Source organism: Erpetoichthys calabaricus, chromosome 2 (assembly GCF_900747795.2).
Source record: "Erpetoichthys calabaricus chromosome 2, fErpCal1.3, whole genome shotgun sequence".
Lineage (NCBI taxonomy): Eukaryota > Metazoa > Chordata > Cladistia > Polypteriformes > Polypteridae > Erpetoichthys > Erpetoichthys calabaricus.
In genome coordinates, this window is record NC_041395.2 from 202,770,208 (window position 1) to 202,780,100 (window position 9,893).

Genomic DNA, 9,893 nt, shown 5'->3' on the forward strand with positions numbered 1-9,893 from the left:
AGGGAAATTAGAAAGGCTCAAAAAAAAAAAAAAAAATCTTGGCGCTATACACATGTGGAGAAAGATAAAGGATATGAAAGTAGGAAAATTAGAAAATATAAAAAAGTAAAGATCGCAGTAGCGCAAACAAACAAACTGCCTCATTTAACTATGCACCAGTCTAACTTTGGTTTTGCACAATAATTACTACACTATTGCACCTTAACACTTAATTCTACTTTATTCACATAATTTTACTTATTTATTATGCTCTACTATACTGTTATCTTTCGATCTATGACTTTTTGTTAATTTAACTGATATTCTTCTAACTTTGCACAGTTTTTGATAAGCAGATCAGGATGCATTTCACTGCGTGTTGTCCTGTATAACTATGCATGTGACAAATAAAGAATCTTGAGAATTTCAAAAACGGAGTTTACCGCACATGCATTTATTGGTTACTTTGTTCATGTATGTATATTTATCTGTCTGCTTATTTAAAAACCTAAATTTACCCCAGGAGTCAAAAACATTCTGTCTAGCCCTTGTACAAAAAACTAGACAAAAGCTGGGGTATCGCCTTGGTAACCCCATGTACTTTTGGAACTGGGAGAGGAAAATAGCATGACTTTACAGACAGGAGTCCAATGCAGAACTCTACTGACTTTGTTACTTTGTAAAAAAAATTATTAACTGCTGATGATGTAGATCGTTTTGTCTGTGCTGAAATTCCAAACAAAGAAACTCTATCCTGACCTCATTAAAAAGATTCAGCATATTGGGACTTGCAAGATTACAAATATTGTCTCTCAGCTTTATATTCACCATCTTTTGTGTATTAATCAGTTCCATTTTGAACTTGTGTCTGTAAAGACATTTTTCATTTTTACCCTCATTTTCAAGTATATGGTGTCAAATTCCCCAACTCTTTATGGGCTTCACTGTGCTTTACTATTATATATAGTAAGTCTAAGACTCATTTTCTCCCTTTGTGGATAACTACAAGTATGCAAATCATATCACAGACGTTTGCTTCCATATATGTAAAAGATATACATTTCCAAAAAATGTATATCTATAATAATAAAAGGCAAAGCCCTCACTGACTGACTCACTCACTCACTGACTGACTCACTCATCACTAATTCTCCAACTTCCCGTGTAGGTGGAACGCTGAAATTTGGCAGGCTCATTCCTTACAGCTTACTTACAAAAGTTAGGCAGGTTTCATTTCGAAATTCAAAGCGTAATGGTCATAACTGGAACATATTTTTTGTCCATACACTGTAATGGAGGAGGCGGAGTCACGTATCGCGTCATCACGCCTCCTACGTAATCACGTGAACTAAAAACAAGGAAGACATTTACAGCACGAGTCACACGCGGGAACGAAGGTAAATGACGTTAATTTTTGACTGTCTTTTAATACTGTGTGAGCATACATATTAACACATGTGCAATTAAATGTGTGCATTTACGGGGTGATTTCTGAGGCTTAAAAGCTCACCTTTTATCAAACGCGGGAAGAAAGGTAACTGACGTTGTTCACTGTCTTTTAATACTGTGTAACCATACATATTAACACATGTCCAATTAAACGTGTGCATTTACGGGGTGATTTCTCAGGCTTAAAAGCTCGCCTTTTACTAAAAAGGTAAATGCAAAACTATTTTCAATCAGTTTATTGAAACGCTCCCGTTAAGGATTGCAATAACATATTCGCGAGATAAAAGAACGAAGTAGGGGGAAATTGAGGAACAGCCGCAAACAGCGAAGAGCAAAAAATTAATTAAACAATTCAGAACGGAGCGAGTTAAGCATACAAGCATGTTCATAAGGGAAACAAAGCACAGTGTAAAACGTAACTTTAAATTAAGTTTATAGAAACGCTCCCGCTGCGGATTGCAATAACATATTCGCGAGATAAAAGTTTAATGAGAAGACACGAGGTATAAACGAAGCACACGCCGTGGCGCAACGTTAGGGGCAACAGTTTCAACCATTCTATGATCTGCTTCTCGCAACTGAAAGACGGCACATGGCGGATGTTAGCCGACTTGCTGACTGCAACGTTAGGAGCTTCAACTATGGCGCTGACGCAACATCTCAGTGCCAACACTTTGCAGACTGTACTTAAAAGACACGCCCTCCTCACTGGACAGTTAAAAACACCAATCAAACTAACGATGACATCAAGTATTACCCAATCAAAAGTAGGAAAGGAGGCATCTTCATAAAATGCGTGTGGGATGATTTGCATGAGACGCTGCTTTAAAAAAAAAAATGATAAAAAAAATACGGGATAAATCCCGTCCAGTATTGATTCAAAACGGGACGCGCAATTTCATTCTCAAACGCGGCACGATTCCGTATTTTAAAGGACGGGTGGCAACCCTACAGTGCCAGGTAACCACCCATACAATCAGATTGTGATTCAGACTAGGAATGCAATGAATGTAATTACCCCGATCTACATACAAGGCGAAAGTCTTGCAACATTCAAAGATGATGGTTTGGGATAATTAGTACTTATTAAGTACAACATTGAACATAAAAGAGCTTATGAAGCCTTGAACCGAAAAAAGCAAGATCTCAGAGATCGTAAAAAAAAAAAAGGAGGTAATGTCGTTTTACTCGCTGTAGATTGTAGTCAAACATTACCAGTTATTCCACGACGGAGACCAGCAGATGAACTCAACGCGTGTTTAAAATCCATGCTTCTCCCACGCTCGGTTATATGTCGCGTGTTCTCGGGTAGGTACACCAAAAAATGTATACATTTAAGCATGTAATGGGCAAAGAAAAAATGACGTATACCCGAAGGCACTGCAGTAGTACTCAATGTAACTTTACTTCTTAAATGTTAATGTTTTACTGTTTAATAATTTATACGCTTCTTATATATTGTTCAAATTCTTTTATCAAAATACCAGTGACAGCGCAATGCACGATAACATGGAGTGAATACACCATACGCATCTGCCCACGGCCGCCCTGGTGTGCGCAGATAGGAGTTGATTCTAAAATAAAATAAACATAAAAAGAGTAATACATTCATCACCCATAAAGCGGATAGCAGACGTGACGTATTATATGTGTACCACATTTCAAGTCAATACGTGAAACGGTTTGCAAGCTACATGTGATTTAAAATCCTGGACAGACCAACGAAAAGCCACGGTAGCAAATTATAGAAGAAGATTTTACTGTTTAATAATTTATATTTATATGAAATGTGCTTCTTATATATTACTTCATATTCTCATATGATAATGATGTTAATGTTGTTTATATTGATTTCTATGTTATTGTAAGTGCATCTATGTGTGTATATGTATGTATGTATGTGTATATATATATATATATATATATATATATACAAAATATATATATAAAAAATATATGTGTATATGTATATATAATATATCTGTATATGTGTGTATATGTGTGTGTATATGTGTATATGTATACATATATGACAGCAACACTCATAACAATGACAACACAATTACATTGACAATCATGTTACGTTATTTTTAAAATGTTTCCTTTACTTTTTCATAACCTCTTTAACACACTACTTCTCCGCTGCGAAGCGTGGGTATTTTGCTAGTATATATATATATAAACCCCGTGACCCTGTAGTTAGGATATAGCGGGTTGGATGGATGGATGGATGATATATATATAAAATAAGAAAGAAATTCCTCCTATACACCTGAGACTCTACTACAACATGTGACATGTTTAAGGGCACCAAAGGCCTGTAACACTGATTTTCCAGGAGCTCAGAGTGTTTCAAAACCAGGAGTCTGTCAATTCTAGGGGTGACCTAATAGCTTTATGCCACAACTTGGATTACTTTACTTTATTTTATTAAATGTATTAAGTTTTTATACATTAAAATCTGTTATTTGATTTAATGTTTCTTGTTTCATCACAATGTGTAAAAACTGACTGATAAACGATTACATTTTATAAAAGGCTTCTTAAATTAATTTGAAAATTAATTAATTTAAATTAATTTATTTCCACCTCAAATGTTTGACTCAAAATTCAGATACCATATTCTTTGACTCAGTTTTGCTGTTCTAAGTCTGCAAATATTGAAAACATTAAAGAAGCACTGGTAGCCCATCCTCAACTGCAGCCACTGAGTTTAGTGTAAGATTCCAGTAATTACCTCAGCTCCTCTCTTGTAAGGACATTAATGTCGCAATATTCATATGAATGATGTGATTCCATAGTTATTTTGATAAACAAAGTTAACAGTAATGCTTAGGTGTCCAGTTCACAGAAGTATGGTGTCACAATGTGTGGGATGATTATGAGTTGAATATATTTCAGTTTAATTTAAGCACATAAATGTCACATAAATGACTGCTTTCCCATTAACTGTTGGTGTCTGCCATGAATCCAGTGCTGCCAGGGTAGGAGCGGTTTCCATTGTGCAGCTTGTGTGTAAAAGTTCATTAAAGACAGATTCATCTATAATACCATAAAAACTATGGTATTTGTCACCCTGCCAATCATTGTACTGTACATTTTTCACAATAAGTGCTACATAAATAAATGTAATAAATAAAGCATAAATAAACATATTACAGAAACACATAATGAGTGAGCAAATTACACAAACATTTAATACTTATTTACTGTTTTTAATTTAGAAAGGTATGCAATATCCGATGCCCTGTGTGAAAAAGTAATTGCGCCCCGTTTCTTGCTAACTTGTTACACAAACAAGTGTGTTGACATTCTACTGAACAGTCGTCTGATAGAGAGCAGAATTCATCATTCTCTCAATAAAGGCAAATCACCTAGTCCCTTAAACTGTGACACTACCACTACTATGTGTGCCCGTTAGTATGAAGATCCTAATTTCAAATCCTGGTTTAGCTTGTCTTCAGAAATAACTAAGTTTAAGTAGGTCAAGGAAACTCCCCCATCTGATCAATAGGTCTGAGATGCAGACCTATTGAGGAGCATCCAGCTAGACTCTGGTGAACCCAAGGCAAACACTCATGGTTTTCTTAGGGTGCAGTGGCTTTTGACCTGATTATCACATTCTCAACACTTTACTAGCTGTGATTTTTTTTAATTTATAAGATTAAAATGTGTATTTTTATATCCATAAAGTACAGTAAGTATCTCTACTAATGAAACTGACAGAATTGATCCATTATAAAACATTTGCAAATAACATAGCATTTGCAATCCCCCATTAGACAATTTAGAGTCATGGGGGACCAGAGTATATCTCGGTAGCACTGGTCATAAGGCAGGAATCCACATTTTAAAGGGAATGTCCATCACTTGCTCACTCGCATGTACACCTACTGTTACAAGGAGATACCCAACCTAATCTGTATGCTAATCATAGGGATGTGTTGATATCCAGAAGAAAATACACACAGGTACAAAGTCCGTATAGACAATATCCAGCTGTGAGATTCAAACCCAGGACACAGGATCTTTGAGGCCATAGCACCACCATCATTACAGATCGATAGGTCACCTTGTTTTACAAATAACAACATAAAGTGTAACAAACACTGACCTTAGTCAAAAGAAGAACACTCACAAATCTCTAGATGCTGTTGTATGGTTTTGTTTGCTTTTGTTGCCTCATGGAAACTTTCATGCCTTGGACAAGGAAAGATTTGTGCAGTGTCGCCACTATGGGGAAGGACAAATAACTTCTTCATAAAAACAATATGGCACTAGCTGCTGGTTGTTAAAAATGGGTTTGTGAACTTTTCTTGACTGATGGACAACAACAGCAAGATGAATCCAAAGATTTTAGTTAAGTCCTTTCGCTCATGGCCTGATGAATTTTTAAAAGATGTGTGTTGACACCTTAACCCTGATGGTAAGGCCTAAACATCCTCCGATTTATATTCGGCAGGCCTAATCTTTAACTAAACCACAAGTAGCTGACATTAATTATGCCTTTAATTCAGTTGCGCTCACTTGGTGTTGCACCTGAAGATTACATGCATACCAAAGATTTCTAATTATTTTGTTTTGATCGCTTCTATATGCTTTAAAGACTCCAACCACATTCGCTAAGAAGAAAATGCAATAATGCAGGACATTAAAGTGCTGTAACAGTCAATGCAATATTATAGCTTTTGAGAGGATAAAGTTACAGGCCACTGGTTTAAAGTTCATGGAAAGCCCTGTTAATTCAGGAATCCAGAAATTCACAGGTGCACTTTTGACCCTTTGATAGCCACAGTTTTTATAAAAGAAAAGAATTAAACAGGAAATTCTTATATCCATAATTTATCATTTGTCTGTAAAGCTACAATACAACTACTTGATAGAAGTGCAAAATCTCAAAGAATAAGAACTACTTAAAATAGCCACAGGACCCTGACTGTGTTCAGTTTAATGTAAACACATGCAGGATCCAAATATCTGGTAGAGCACAACATGGAGGTGATGCTCTGTGAGTAAACAGACACTGTTTGTCAGATGGCTCTCATCAGCTAAAATTATATCATTGTACATCCATAAAGGTTCATAGGGTAAGCGCATTGGTAATTATTTATAAATAAACCAATGACTTAATGTCAATAACCATTAGTTAATGCTGCATTCAGAGCAAGTTTCCCCAGCACCAACCCAATACTAGGCTTTTGAGAAGTAGCAATAATCCTTCTATTTTGTAATGCTTAGGAGAGAAAAAAAATATATGATGAATTTATAATTTCTCTGTCTGTTTTGAACATATATCTATACATACAGTATATATACAGTATAAAATGCAAAGTTGACTGACTCATCAAACAAAACGCTACTCCCCATTTAGTTAAAAAGCTGAAATTTGTCAGGGTGGTACATCTAGGCCACTAGGTGTTTGCTAAGCAAGGACATTTTGATATATCAATATATAGGGGAAAACCCCCTCACTACAATATTAAAACTAAATACCCCAAAATCTCTAAAAGGCTTTGATGGCTTTGACTGAAACTTGTGTTACATTACAGAAAAAAGAAAATTAGCTGACCCTTGTTTTTTTTATTTGTCTATATTTGTCCATAATAATACTCCAGCGAGTACACTATGCTAATGTGCTGCACAGCGCTGACAGAAGCCCAAAAACAAAGAGTAGTGGCTGCTCCATGGCCTGTTCAAGACATGCCGGTGTATACAAAAGAAGGTCTCCAGCTGATGTGCGGTGTAGATGAACAGCATCACTGAGCAATAGGGTGGACTGACAAGAAAAGAAGGGGAGGTGTCTTATACAGGAAAGTTATAGTATTAACATATCCCATACACACAAAGCCGTGAAATGAATGGAAGGAGGTGAGTTCTGCTAAAAAACTGTTGTTTCCATGCACAATGCCTATTTCAATTTTTTTTACTGATTTTAATCAATTAAAATTGAATCCCTTTTGATGACATATAAGAGGTGTAAAGACAGTTTGAAATTGTTTATTTTTATGGTCTATCATCGTGTAAATATGGTACGGATGTATTAGGTTTGGAAATTCTACATCAAATTGTCCAATTTGTAGTGAGGCAGTAAGCACAGCACCACGTTTTCTGATGAAATACATATGACGACAATTATGATGATGTTGCAATGTATATGAGTGATATGCAAAATCACACAACCTGTGCTACCATTTGTGAATTGTTAGCTGCATCAAAAATTTTTTAAATGTGTATTTGAAGTGCACGATATGCTGTACAATTTGATAAATTTTGAGTAAATGGACAGCCATTTAAAAGATTGTGCTCCACAGAAGCTATATGTGGAGGTAATTTTGATGCTTATGAACCTATTACTACTATTGATCTTTCTTAAATTCAAAATTGGTTATACCAATCATCGCAAGTATGTTTTCTAGCTTACTTAATGTGATCGAATTACCTCTAAACTACACTAATAAAGCAGGAAAATGTAAACATCATACTAGATATACAGACAACATCAGACAAAAGCAATTTAAAAAATCTGTGACTAAATTTGCCCAAAAAATCTAAAGAGCAAAAGACCTGTGGTAGCTAAATATTGACAAAGCATTCCAGAGGTGAACATAGCTCAATCATTCATTTTCCGACACTTATCTGAAACAAGGTTAAGGGGACAACAGTCTTAGCAGTGAGGCCCAAATGTCCTTTTCCCCAGCTACACTTGCCATCTCATACTGTGGGATCTCAAGGCATTCCTAAGCCTTATGGGAGATATAATCCTCCCAGCAAACCCTTGATCTTCCTCGGGGTCTCCATTTAGATGGTCGTGCTTATAAGACCTCCACAGCAAAGCATCAAAGAAACATCCATATCAGATGCTCAAACCACCTCAATTGGCTCCTCTCAATACAGAAGGTCAGTGGCACTGCAGACATTCCCAATCCACCTTCACTACTCACTTGGGCTTTCCAGGTCTGTTTAGTTGCCAACCCCTAACCCACCATCTTACCCAAATCTCCACCAAATAGTGATCGGTTGACAATTCTGCCTCTCTTTCACCCGAGTGTCCAGAACATACAGTTGCAAATCTGATGATATGATTATGAAATCGATCATAGATCTGTGGCCGAAGGTGCTCTGGTACCAAGTATACTTATGAACCACCCTATATTTGAACATGGTGCTTGTTATGGACAAACCCTGCTTAGCACAGACATCCAATAACAAAACACTGCTCAGGTTTAGATAAGAGAGGCCACTCTTCCCAATCACACCTTTCCAGGTGTCTCCATCATTACCTATATCGCAACTATTGAGTCTCCAGCCTGGAGCCCTTCCAAGACCCCCTACAGGTACTCCAAGAAGGCCTGGTACTCCGAACTGACATTTGGTGCATAGCCGCATATGGCAATCAAGAGTCCTCCCCTCTGCATTCTTCAGCCGCACAGAGGCAGCCCTCTCACTCTCCAGGACAAACTCCAACCAGGCAGGGGCTCAATAAGAAACCCACTCATACCCAATACCCATCCCCTGGGCAACTCATAAGTAAAGGAGAGTTCAACCTCTTTAGAGGGGTTTGGTTCCAGAACCATGCGAGTGGGTGGATGTGAGCCCAATTACATCTAGTTGATAATGTACCTCCTCACTCACCAACTCCATCTCCTTACCCCCAAGAAAGGTGACATTCTGCTTGCCAATAGTCAGTTAATGTATCTGAGTTCACATATTCATTATGAATTTAATAAAGCAATTTTTATAGGGTCCATGAATGTTAAATATCCATATTTTTGTGCATTAAAATGAGCTGATGAACCACCAGGAATATGATGCAAAAGTGGAAAAATCTAATTATAACTTTCTGAAGACTTACCAGGGCCTATTAAAAATTTAGTATTTGGTTTACATCCAGACTCAGAACATTTTTCCAGTGCTTTAAGAAAATATAATAGTGTGTTTCAAATCACATAACTTGGTAGAAAAAGAATAACTGAAGGCAATTTCATGTCAAATGTTAAAGTACAAGGACAGGCGTTTTATCACTGTCTTAGGAAATTTGCTGGATGAAGCCAGGTAACACAGCTAGTATAAAATATATAGGAAGAGTAAAAGAGTACTGTGGTTTTCCTCCCACATCTCAGGGTTACGTATGGAACTAGTACTAGCCTTGCTACTCAATGCTGCTAGGATAGGCTCTGGTCACCATGACCGTGAAACACTGTGGATTAAGCAGGTTTTAAAATGGATGCACTGAAAACTTGACGGATTTTAAATAATTTCACATACTTTGAATCTGGAAGAATGGTTTGAAAATTAAGATTAAAGAGCATGCTAATGAAATCAGATATAAAGTATAGGTTAATAACAGGGTAGAAATCAGGGGCCTCATGTATAAACGGTGCGTACGCACAACAATGTTGCGTAAGAACGTTTCCACGTTCAAATCACAATGTATAAAACCTAAACTTGGCGTAAAGCCACACACA